The following is a 13,424-nucleotide window of genomic DNA, read 5'->3' as shown; positions in this document are numbered from 1 at the left end:
AGGCCCTAGAGTGCACGTGCTTCAGTAGTTGCAGAGTGTGGGCTCAGTAGTTATAGCTCGTGGGCTCTAGAGCACAGGCTCAGTAGTTGTGGCACATGGGCTTAGTTGCTCTGCGGCATGTGGGATCTTCCTGGACCAGGGCTCGAACCCGTATCCCCTGCATTGGCAGACAGATTCTTAACCACTGAGCCACCAGGGAGGTCCCTACACTTTTTAATTTTCGAATGTATTCGTTTTCCATTACTACTACAAAAAATTACCACATATTTAGTGGCTTAAAACAACACAAATTTATTGTCTTATAGCCCTGTGGGTGAGAGTCTGACTCAGTCTCACTGAGCTAAAATGAGGGTATCAGCAAGACTGTGTTCCCTTCTGAAGGCTCTAGCAGATAATCTGTTTCCAAAGCCAGTAATGCCTGGTTCTCACATTGAATCACTTGATCTTCTGCTAGAGCCATATTTATGACTGATGTTTTCTGCCTCCCTCTCACTTTTTACTTTTGTGATTACATCGGGCCCACCCAGATAATTAGGGATAATCTCCCCATTTTAAGGTCATCTGATTAGTGACCTTAATGCCATCTGCAACCTTAATTCCCCTTTGCCATGTAAACTAATATATTCATAGGTCTTGGGGGATTAGGATGTGGACATCTTCAGGGTGGCCATTATTCGGCCTGCCAGAGGGAATAATTTTAAATTTACAGAAGAGTTGCAAGGTACAGACAGTTCCCGAATATCCTCCTCCTAGTTTCCTTAAATGTTAATATCTTATATAACCATACACAATTGTCAAAACTAGGAAATTAACATTGGTACAATATCTAACTAAAGTCCAGACTTTATCTGGCTTTCATCAGTTTTCCCACTATTGCCTTTTGTGGTTCCAGGATCCAATCCAAGATACCCCATTGCATTTAGTGGGAGGGTGTTTATGGCCTTCTTGTTAGTGTTTCTGCAATAACCAGACACTGAAGTAGTCAAGTCCAAGTTGTCATGATACTTGTGCAGGCAGTATTGAAAGTTGCTGACCAAGGATAATACTTTTCACATTACGTGTACAATAAGTAGTTTTCAAAGGACTGCTACTTCAACTAATGCATTACATATTGTTAAAACCATTCCTATTATTATTTTCTGATTTATGATGTTTTCTTAGCAACATTATGATATTTGCCTAGGAACACTGGTTTCTAGTGAAACTTTTTATTTCAAGCCATGCAAAAAATACAAAAGGTAGGGAATATTAAATTTCACAAATAGGATTGCCTCAAGGTAGAATAAGTTGCTTCTTGGTCTATCAAGAAAGTTCTGAAGAGATGCTCACAGTTTTTGCTAGGTCACTTTGGGGTAGGTAGACTGTGTGATTTTTGTATAGGCAAAATTAAAAAGTACTTTGAGGTTGATTTGGTGCCTGACTCTCTTTTCGCTATAGTAATTTAAAAATAAAATTATACATGTAATTCATATTTATTGCAGAAAAATTAAAAAACATGTAGGAAAAAACTATTTTTAATCATGCATGGGGACTTCCCTAGTGGCACAGTGGTTAAGAATCCACCTGCCAGTGCAGGGGACAAGGGTTCGAGCCCTGGTCCAGGAAGATCTCACATGCCACAGAGCAACTAAGCCTGTGTGCCACAGCTACTGAGCCTGCGCTCTAGAGCCCGCGAGCCACAACTACTGAGCCCGCGTGCTGCAACTACTGAAGCCCGTGTGCCTGGAGCCTGTGCTCTGCAACAAGAGAAGCCACCAAAATGAGAAGCCTGCGCATTGCAACGAAGAGTGGCTCCGCTCACCACAGCTAGAGGAAGCCTGTGTGCAGCAACGAAGACCCAATGCAGCCAAATATAAATAAATAAATTTATTTTAAAAACATGCATGACCTCATTTCCCAAAGATAATAATTGCTAATATTCCTTTAGCCTTTTTCCCCTTGGGCCATATATACATAAGTATTATAAATATAATTTATTTTTGAAAATGGGTAATACTGTACATACCATTTCCTCTCAATATATCATGAACACATATTCATAGCATTGTTTACAATGGCTGCATAGCCATAAACTATCTAATTTCAGAACATTTTTATCACCTCATTTTTAGCTAGGCTTCTCAGGTATCTTGTGTTTTAGTATATTTTCCTGTAATTATTCTGCAAGTTCAGGCAACTTGTTGGCAATAAAAGTTGGAAAAGTATATGTAAGACCTCTATGGTACTTTTCAGAGTGTATTGGCACATACTGTTCATATTAAGGAAATAACAGTGATATCTCTCTCATAGTGTTATTTGAAGAAATAAAGTAACAGTGAATAGCACATAGAAAACAACCCATAATGTGAGTTATTATTACTGACGTCGTTAATAGTCCTGTTTGGTTAGTATCATCATGATCCCGTATATGTATTTTAGATGAGGAAACTGGCTGGAGAGGTGAAATAAGGACCCAAGGACGTCAATCTGGTAACCTCAGCTCATTTGACTTTAAATTCCATACTTTTGCCACTGCACCACATTGACACTCTTTCCTGTTGGACCTGTCCTTTCTGACAGTATTGCAGGCAATTCTAGATCTGCTATTCTGCCTCCATCAAACTTTATTTTCCTATTTCCCAATTCTTTAGAGTCCTACAAGGAACTGCCTGACTTTGGGGTGATTATTGTGCTGGAATGAACAGGAGCCTTAATGAAGTTAAGTTACCAGAACAAGTGCTGTAGGGTAAGCCAGGACTGCAGCACGAAGGTAAGAAGGTTCAGCAGCTTCTCAGTTTTGCCACGCGGCTTTGCGGTTGCCCTGGAAGCGCAGGAGAGTGGAGAAACGCTGAACGCCGGAAGCACTTCATTTCCCAGAAGTCCGCGCGCCGCGCGCCACGTGACCGCCGGCGAGAGCGCGCCGGGGCTTTCGGTACCCCGGGCGTTCTCCGTAGCTTTCCTCTTCTCCCCCCGCCCCTGGGCCTCCGTACTGACGCTGTCCGGGCGGGAGCCGAGCCGGAGTCGGAGCCGGAGCCGGAGCCTCAGAGACGTGGAAACATGGAGGCCTGAGCCGGTGTGCGCCAACCCGGCTGCGGCGGCGACCGCGGCTTGTTCTGTCTCCTCTGCCACCCGTTCGTCCGTCCGTGAGCTGGAAGCGGATCTCCCCGCCGGCTGAGACAGGTGGGCTGTGGCGCCGCCCCTGGCAGCGCGGCCCTGGGAGCCGGGCGGGCCCCCGCCCCTTGTCAGAGCGGGTTTGGGGACACCCTCCCCTCCCCCGGGCAGAAGGGTCCCTTCTGCCAGCGGGGGACGGGGCCACGAGAGCTGCCCCCCACTTCCAGGATTCAGTGGCACTTAGAGCCGGGAAGTGAGGGGGTGTGCTAATCAAGAGAGTGAGAGGGGCCTCAGTCCGAGTCTGGTGTTGGGAGTTGGTCGTGGCGGGGGGGATACCAAAGAGCAAGTCGATGCTTCGGAAGATGGGGTTGATGTGACAAGTGGGCGTGTGATGGGCAAGGTGAGCAATAATATTGATTGTTTTTTTGACATACAAATTTTTATTGAGATGTAATTGACATACCACAAAATTCACCCTTTAAAAGTACAATTAAAGTATAACGCGGTGGTTTTCTGTTCTTTTTTTAAACTCAGTGTTTTTTAAACGCATTTTCAAAGGGTTGTGCAACTGTCTAATTTAAGAACATCTTTATCACCCAAAAAAGAAAACTATACCCATTAGAAGTCACTCCTTATTCTCCACTCCCTGGCAACTAGCGATTGTGTTTTAACTGAAAGGCGAGAGGGTGGGAAGTTAGATCGGGTGTTTGTGAACAGTAGTGAGTTAATAAAGCTGATAGGATGAAAGTACTGAAATAGAAGGGATGGGATGATTGTAATAGGGCCAGCAAAGGGGTACACAGGATAGACTCGCTAGGGGGGCAGATTGAGCAGGATCCTTGAAAGCTGGAGGGAGAGATGTGTAGAGAGAAGGTGCTGAAAGATATGAAAACACCGGTGTGTGTGTGGAGGCGGTGGGGAGGAGTGCACCACTTCAGATGGACCCTGGCTTTGGGATGATGAATTGAGGGCTCGAGAGAGGAACTGGAGGTGGAAGGGAAGGGGATCTATAGTAATAGGTGAATGGTTGCTGCTGAGCATGGAAGTTATGAATAATGTAGATTTCTTGAATGGTTATCCTGCTTTGTATTGTTTATCTTAGATAATTTTCTCTGCAACTCAGAGACAGACTGGGCAAGTATAACTATTCCCATTCTGCAGATGAAGAATCAACCTTTTAGCTGTTAGGTGACTTCCTGAAGCTCATTAGGTTAGTAAACAGGGCAGAATGAGTGGGAATGAAAGAATTGATGCACGTGGATTAAGTGGCAGAAAATTGAGATGGGTCAATGTTACAGGAAGGAGTTTCAACTATTAAATATATTAAGAAATCTATATTATTATAAGTAGGTCGAGGACTTTGTTTTTGTAACTTTTAAATTTGGAAAAGCTCAACCCGGGATAATGTAATATACCCCCACGTACCCATTACCCAGCTCTAACAATCAGTAACTCAGGCTAATTTAGTTTCATCTATGGCCCTGAATTCCTATTCCCAACTCCATTTCATTTGTAAATAGTTGAGTATATGTCTCTGGAAGATTGAGTCACTCTCTTTTTAATATACCCACAATATGATTGTCACACCTAAAAAATTAATAATAAGCTCTTTATATCTAGAAGGACTTATTTTTTAAAATGTGGTATCCATTTGATACTGAAGAAGCAGTGCAAACATTTTGATGTTTGACTTCCTGAAAAATACAGTTTGTTTCCTGATTTTTCCAGTTAATCCTGTTGTCCTGACTGTTCCATTTTCTTGGTTAATATGGTTCATCCTTCTGCAGAATGCTTGAAGAATTGTCACTTTGGCTAGCTCTTTAATGGATGGAGTTTTGTGAGGGCAGGAGAAAAATAGAAGTGAAATATACCACAAAATGCACAAATAACTTATATCTCATACTGCTCTAAGTATTTGGGCAATTTGATTATGTTTCTCTCCAGATGATTTCACATATTGTTAGAAGTTGTTTAATGTGTGTGTATTAGTTTTCTATGACTACTGCAACAAATCACCACAAATTTAATGGCTTAAAACAATACAAACTTATTCTTTAAAAGTTCTGTATTTTAGAAGTCCGAAATGGGTCTCACTGGGCTAAAATCAGTGTGTCAAGCCTGTGTTCCTTTTGGGAAGTTTCCAGGGGAGAATCTGTTTCCTTGCCTCTTCCAGCTTTTAGGGGCCGCCACATTCCTTGGCTTGTGACCCCCTTCCTCCGTCTTGAAAACCAGCAGCATTGCATCTCTCTGGCTGTTCTGTAGTCCATCTGACCACAGCTGGGAAAGGTTCTCCACTTTTAAGGACCCATGTGATTAGATCAGGCACACCTGGGTAATTCAGGGTAATTTCCCTCAACTTAAGGTCCTTAACTTAATTACATCTGCAAAGTCCCTTTTGCTATGTAAAATAACCGAATCACAGGTTCCATAGATTAGGGTGTGGACATCTTTGGGAATTGTTATTCTGCCTATCACAGTATGTTTTGGGATATTTTGTTGAGACTTAAGAAAATCAGTGATTTTGTTTGCTGCTGCAAATGCAGTGTGTCCTCTTTCACTTTGTAGATAATGGGAATAGTTAGTGCTGGAGAGGACTGTTCCATTTTCCTTTTAGTGACTGTAAACAAATACGTGGGAAATACCTGTGACATTTGTAGTATAGGCTTTGGTAAAATGAGACCTTTAAAAGTGATTAAATATAAAAACAGTGTAATAACGTGTAAAGTTTTTCTGTATTTTGTTTCGGTCTTTTTCATATTCATATTTATTTATTTATTTCATATTCATGTTTTTTAAGTATTGTTTACTTGTAATCAGAGTGTATATAATGCTCAACTGCTACTTGAAGTCACAGGACACTCTGGCAATGACGGTTCCCATGTCCAGAGTGAGAGGGCAGGGGCTCTGTGTCCCAGTGGATGATGGAGGCACCTCCAATTCAACAGGAAGACTCAAAGGGAGAAAAAATTTTCAGGAAGAATGAGCTACTGTGAGAGTTGGGCTTGAATTCCCATCTAGAATTTTCCGTATGTGACTCAGCTGGGCGAGGTTGAGTGCTGTGGGCCTGCAAAGCAGAGGGGCAAGATGGCTGTTACTGCTCTTCCTCTCCCAGGATGGGGGAGAAGACTCTGAATCTTAGAGGTGGATTTCAGGAAGTCCTGTGGTTGGTATCCTGCTTCCTGAGGGGGTTCCACTTTCCAGCTTAGCTCTCAAGGCCTTGACTGCCTTGGAGCATGAAGGTCTGGTCTCTCTGATGGTGGTGTGTTTTAGCTTACGGCTTCCAGTAAACATAATGGGAATTGTTATATATCTGTGCCTATTTTTAAGCTTATTTTCCCTACTAAGATTCTTAGTTGAGCTTAATGCTTTGAACTTCTTAAAAACTGCTTGCAGTTTTAAATTATACGCATGTTTGTCTATTTGTAGACAAAGCAATCTAATAGAGCTGAAAACAACTTTACAGATAGCTCTTATTTACTGAAAGCTGTTTTTTTTTTTTTTTAAATTAAGAAAGTTTGGTCAGTACTTTTTGATGTCTTCTCTAGTTTTTGTTACATTCTTTAAAAATGCAGACACCAGGTGAGGGGTCGGGGGTGGGTGAAATGGGTGAAGGTGGTCAAAAGGTGCAAACTTCCAGTTATAAAATAAATAAGTCCTGGAATGTAATGCGCAACGTGGTGACTGTGGTTAATAATACTGTATTATATGTTTGAAAGTTGCTAAGAGTAGATCTTAAATGTTCCCATCACAAGAAAAAAAAACTGTGTGTGGTGCTGGATGTTAACTAGACTGATTGTGGCAGTCATTTTGCAATACAGTATATACATATATTGAATCATTGTGTTGTACACCTGAAATTAATATGTTACATGTGAATTATATCTCAATTAAAAAATGCAGACACCAAAAGTGGCTGTAACTCTCCAATAAGAGTATTGGAAGAATTAACAACAATTTTTTTGTATGTCATATGACAGATAATAAGTTTTCTTTTTTAGATTGAGTCAATCACTGAATCTTTTTTAAAAAATATTTATTTATTTATTTATTTGACTGTGCCAGGTCTTAGTTGTGGCACTCGGGATCTTTGTTGTGGCATGTGGGATCTTTAGTTGCGGCATGCAGGCTCTTAGTTGTGGCATGCATGTGGGATCTAGTTCCCTGACGAGGGATCGAACCCAGGCTCCTTGCATTGGGAGCATGGAGTCTTAACCACTGGACCACCAGGGAAGTCCTGAAGTCAATCACTGAATCTTGACAATTATTCCTTCAGAATACCTTTTGCAAACCCTCCACCTTACAATACTTTCAAAGCCTCCTGTGTCAGTTAAGATTAGGTTTGTCTTTGAGTACCATACCGTTGCTAGCTTGAACATGTTGTTAGTTTGTTTCTCATGTAAGAGAAGTCCAGAGGTAGACAATTCAGGGCTGGTATGGTGGCTCTGCTGTCATCAGGGACCCAGCCTCTTTTCCAGCTTCTTACTCTGTCATCTCTAGGATATGGCCCTTGATTTCTGGGTCCAGATAGTAATGTATGGCATGTAGTCAGATAAATGGTCTGGCACCCATAGGATAGTTCTGGACTAGACTTAGGTATTTTGAAATCATCAGTTTATTGGGGAAGAGTTCACTGGTCTAGAAGGCTGAGGGATGTATGCAATTTTATAGTTACAGTGGGCAAAGTAGAAGACATGCCCTTTAGTAAGTCTCCCTATCAGGCATCAGCTTGCTTTCTGGCTTTCTTTGCTTCCCTCCCTACTCTAGCCATGTTGAGCTTTTATCAGTTCCTTGAATGGACCCTGCCTGTTTTTCCTAATCCTAGGCCTACACACATGCTTTTCTCTTACTTTGAAAAGTTTCTTAACTCCACACCCAACCAGGCCAGTCCTTCAGGTCTTAGCTTTTTTTTTTTTTTTTTTTTAATATTTATTTATTTGGTTGTGCCGGGTCTTAGTTGCAGCAGGCGGCCTCCTTAGTTGCAGCTCGCTGGCTCCTTAGTTGCAGTATGCAGGCTCCTTAGTTGCAGCACGCAGGCTTCTTAGTTGTGGCATGTGAACTCTTGGTTGCAGCATGCATGTGGGATCTAGTTCCCTGACCAGGGATCGAACCCGGGCCCCCTGCATTGGGAGCACGGAGTCTTACCCACTGCACCACCAGGGAAGTCCTAGGTCTTAGCTTTTATGGCATGACCTCTGGGAAGCTTTCACTGAGTCTTGAATAGTTGCCATATTATAATTTCATGTTGCTTTATTTGTGTCTCTTACTCAACTGTAAATAAATTCTGTCCTTCACAGTTTTAACCCTGGCTCTTGGTATTGTGCTGGCCACATAGTGGGCACTCAGGAAATATTGACGGAGTCGTTGTGCTTACATAACCAGTGTGATGGAGCTTGGGTATTGCTAGTTTGTTTTTTCAGCCCTGTACTATTCTTTGATATTTGCACATTGAGTTATATGAATCAATGATTGTGAAATAGTAAAGCACATTCTCTCCAATGTATTTAAAAGTTAATATTTCTACTTAAAGTAATACTTGCAAATTGTTAGAAAAGATAATAATTTATAATAATGTTATAGAAGATCAGCAGTACCCTGCCTTACCTGTCCTTTTTAGTCTGGTTCCCAGAGATAACTGCTTTTAACTGTGTTTATAAGTAATATGTCTAAATGGCTATTTTGTGATTTATCAATTTTAGGTAATACCTGTTGATGCCTGTTGTGGTAGATGAGCCTCTTCCTCCTCCTCCCCCTCTTCCAGCCCTTGTAGTATAGATACTTAAGAATTCTTGATTAATTCAGTGTTTACATTATCCTGACTGCATAAATATCAGTGCTGAGCTGAGTTTACCTTGCTTCCCCGCCCTCCTCCCTATTTGCTTTATTTTTCTGTGAACATATTACTGATTTTTACCAAATACTTTGGAAGACCTGTGGGGATTGGGACCCAGGAAACCGATGCAAGATGTTACTCTGGCTACTGCTGTTGCCGTGACAGTGAATTGTTTTTCATCCTCTCCCAGAGGCTTCATTGTCTTTGTTAATGAAGGTAAAGTACAGTCTCACACCTTCACAGTTCCCGACTTGACAGTGTCTTAACTTAATGCTCCTCTGTTTTGTTCGTGCTTTCTGTTTGGAACTCCTGTTACTAATCTATTAAGACCTTCTAAATGAATTTTTTTTTAACAGTACACAAAATGGCTTTTATTTCACATCCACTCATCTTTCAGGTAATTACACAGCTTCTATATTATCACACAAGACTGCCTATTGAATTTTTAAATCAGTTTTTAGTAGTTTCAAGTGTCTTTTCTTGTTCTTTTTTTTTTTTTTTTTGCGGTACGCGGGCCTCTCACTGTTGTGGTCTCTCCCGTTGCGGAGCACAGGCTCCGGACGCGCAGGCTCAGCAGCCATGGCTCACGGGCCCAGCCGCTCCGTGGCATGTGGGATCCTCCCGGACCAGGGCACGAACCTGTGTCCCCTGCATCGGCAGGCGGACTCTCAACCACTGCACCACCGGGGAAGCCCTCTTTTCTTGTTCTTTGATTATTTCCTTGACATCTTGTTCTTGGTTCATGGGAACAATGTGGTATAGTGGTTAAGAGCATGGTTTCTGCACCCAGACTGCCTTAGCCTGAAACCTGGTCTGTCACTTTCTAACTCTGTAGTCTTGGTCTTGGGCAAGTCACTTAACCTTTCTTTGTCTCAGTTTATTCTTCTAGGCCAAGGGTTGGCAGACATTTTGTGTAAAGGGCCAGATCATAAGAATTAGGCTTTGTGGGCCCAGAGGCAAAATGAAGAATATTTTGTAGGTACTTGCAAAACAAGGGAGAAAAAATTTCCTCAAGTTTTTTAATCGATGAAATTAAAAATACAATACTAATAATGGTTGAGAACTCTTTTTTTGGTAATAAAGGTTTGCTGATGAGAAGAATGAAGTCTCGGGATAACATTTTACTTAATTGGAGTTTAAAGTTACTGTTTCCTATCATCAAAATTGATCATAAATGTTCCTATTTAATGCTGATTTGTAATGAGATTTAATGTATTTCACCTTTGAATATATCTTTTTACGTAGATAAGTATTGCCAAATACTGATATCAATCTATGAACATATATTTTTTTTTTTTTTTGGCCGAACTGCACGGTTTGTGGGATCTTAGTTCCCTGACCAGGTATTGAACCCGGGTCCACGGCAGTGAAAGCCCGAGTCTTAACCACTGGACCACCAGGAAATTCCCCCAGTGGTTTTAATAGGGCGTATTTATTGCTTGGAAGACATCTATAGAATTATGTTAGATTCATTTCTCATATTTACCCTTTAGCAAATCATTGCATTACCAACTAATCACTTCCAATTGAGGACTACGTGGAACTCCTTGTTGCACAGTTAAATGGGTTTTGAAATGTGGAAGGTACTTTTGTACTTGTACTGAGGTCTGAAAAATGCTGTTGGAACTGTAGTTTGACTTTGGAAAATATATCTACTGCATACTTGTGTGGGAGTAGAGGTCTCGAGTCTTATTTTGATTTTTGACAGCATCAGAAGTGTATAAAGGGGCTTCCCTGGTGGCGCAGTGGTTGAGAGTCTGCCTGCCAATGCAGGGGACATGGGTTTGTGCCCCGGTCCGGGAAGATCCCACATGCCGCGGTGCGGCTAGGCCTGTGAGCCATGGCCGCTGAGCCCGCGTGTCCGGAGCCTGTGCTCTGCAACGGGAGAGGCCACAACAGTGAGAGGCCCGTGTACCGCAAAAAAAAAAAGTGTATAAAGCAGTTTGACATTACCTGTGATTCAAACAATGTCAGTTGTCCTTGAAATGACTACCTCAGTATAGGTTTTACAGATTTTTAAGTGCTGTTGGCCTTCTAATTTTAGGTTGAATTCATTGAGAAATATTATCAAATGTGCAGCAAAAACTAATTTCCAAAGCCATTCAGTGTCCAGTAACAGTGGTTGAGGGGGTTCTTCTTGTTCAGAACAATTTCAGCCTCAACCCTGAGCTTGAAAAATTTAAGTAAAACTATACCATTGCTGAGCCATTGTGTTGTCGTGTGGTAGGACATATCAGGGTATGCAGCTTTTATTTCTGAGAAAAATTTTATGGAACTGATAGTTAAGTTCCTGAGAGTGGATGAAGTTGGCTGTTGACACTGCTGGTTCAATAACACATCATAGATTCAAATATTTTTATGCAGAGTACCTGCTGATAGATAGCATAATGAACACTGTAGGCTATAAGCACCTTGCATTTAAGAAATATTTATGTAATTTACTTAAAAATAGAAATAATAAATCCACATGTTAACATAAGTAACATATTTTTGTAAAAAAAGTATATTTTGCAAAGTAAAATAAAATTTTGTAAACACCTTGCATTTTCATAAGATTTGTAAACTTGTCCAGCTAAGCTTTTTTCTGCTCCACACATGTTTACCGCCATCTGTCATTATTCATCTTAGCAGATGCCACTTCAGGTTGTACTGAATTAGTATTTTCTCAACCAATTTGGAAAACATTCATGGCTGTAATTGTTCCTTACAGGCTGTTCTTGGAGCAATTATTTTCACTGAGAGACAAGTCTTAAAGATGTTTTATTTTCTCTGGACACATTTCTTTGTCTGCGGTAATCAAACACAATTTAAATCATGATTGGTAAATGATTTTCCTTGCTTGGTTAACAAATGAGCCATTCAGAATCTTACTCTGGTTGTAGCCTCATTTTCATTTTTTATTTTTGGGAAGACATTTTGCTTGTGATGAAATGCCTTGTTTTAAATTTTCTAATTTTCTTGATTGTTGCTCTGATGAGTTGGGAGGGAGTGCTGTGTGGTAGGGCATGTCATGTTATTACCTTAGTTGGTAATGTCTACCTATCTTGTATTCTTCTGACATAGCTACGATGATATTACATGATAAACATAATACTTCGATATCTAATTAGATTAAAAAAATCTACACTCCACTGTGACTTAAAAGTGTGACCTCACAGTCTACTTCATTCTTTTTTTTTTTTTGGCCACGCCTTGGGGCTTGTGGGATCTTAGTTCCCCGACCAGGGATCGAACCCAGGCCCCAGCAGTGGAAGCACAGAGTCCTAACCACTGGACCACCAGGGAAATTGCCCTTTGTTCTTGCTTTGATATGAGAGATATTTACTGGTAATTAAAAATGTCAAAGTATGGCAATATGCCTGACACTTGAAATGCTGTCGTTGTCACATGTGTCCCTGAGATTTGTAGTGCACTGAGCAGCAGTATAAGGGGATGAACGCACCACATACAGTCTCTGTAGTAACTACTCAGCTCTGCTGTTGTATCACGAAAGCAGCTTTAGTGTGTAAACAAATGACCATGGCTGTGTTCTAATAAAACTTCACTTGTAGACACTGAAGTTTTAATTTCATAGGATTTCCATGTGTCACAAAATACTGATTTTTCTTGACCACTTAAAAATGTAAAAATCATTCTTCATGCAGCAGGCTGGATTTAGCCCTCGGGTCATAATTGCTAACCCGGTGCGGATTAAAAGACTCAATATGTGTCAAGCACTTTGAATAGGACCCAGGGACATAGTAGGCTGTATAAATGTTTGCAGTTGTTATTATTAGTTTTATTATCTCCCTGAGGATATTAGTTAAAATTTTTTTCTTAGAATCACCTGTTTTCTGATTAATTTCTTTGGTTTCTTTATTTCACATTGGAGGCTTTTCTCACAAGTCTAATCATTTTTGGTGGACCACTCTTAATTCAAGATTGAGACTCCCAGTATTGACTGAAAGCTCTGCATGTGAGTGGATTTTGCTGAGTGGTGAGCATTGCTGTAGATGGCAAGCCAGCTTTTTAAATGGGGGGAATCCCAAATGTCTGTATCTTTTCCATGGTTCCCCCTTCATTTTCTCTTGGGAAGAACCCTCCAGTCTCCTGCTTTGGAGGCTGGGAAACCCACTGTGTATCTGTGCAGCAGGCCGACCTCAGCTTCGTTCCCCTGTTTTTATCCTCTGCCTCATTACTCTCTGCAACCTTGGCTTCAGAGTCCAGAGTCTCTTCATTCAGATTTCTTCAGAGTGCACATACATGGTTTCCTACTCGGGGGAAAGACTCACAGACTTGAGCCCCCTGCCTTGCCCAGTTGTTCATGGTGCTTTTCTCCAGTTCTTTCACCTTCCCAGGGTTCCATGGGATGGATTGGCTTGCTTCTTGTTAGGGTCTCCTTTGGCAGGCAGGTATGTCGGGGGCATCCTCAGCTCCGCCAGTTCAGTTACTAGCACTCTGTCACCTTTCCATCTTTCACACCTCCTTTGATCTTATACTTGTGGGCTTACATCTTTTTATTTTC

At 41.3% G+C, this 13,424-nt stretch overlaps 1 protein-coding gene across 7 annotated transcripts in view; it reads left to right on the top strand.

The window, feature by feature from the left end:
* Nucleotides 1-3,027: 3,027 nt before the first annotated feature.
* DYM (dymeclin) overlaps nucleotides 3,028-13,424 on the top strand; it is a 370,859-nt gene continuing 360,462 nt past the window's right edge. For 3 of the 7 annotated variants that reach the window (XM_089895164.1, XM_089895161.1, XM_089895165.1), the window contains exon 1: nucleotides 3,029-3,159. The gene's annotated coding sequence lies outside the window, so the exon portion shown is untranslated. Of the gene's footprint in view, nucleotides 3,160-13,424 lie in introns of all 7 variants that reach the window. The other 4 variants (XM_089895160.1, XM_089895163.1, XM_089895162.1 and 1 more) reach the window with 2 other exon arrangements.

Source organism: Delphinapterus leucas, chromosome 14, assembly GCF_059928025.1.
Source record: "Delphinapterus leucas isolate spDelLeu-1000000601 "Yukka" chromosome 14, BTC_Dleu_Yukka2, whole genome shotgun sequence".
NCBI lineage: Eukaryota > Metazoa > Chordata > Mammalia > Artiodactyla > Monodontidae > Delphinapterus > Delphinapterus leucas.
Note: the sequence above shows the minus strand (reverse complement) of the source record. Positions and strands in the feature narration are given on the sequence as shown.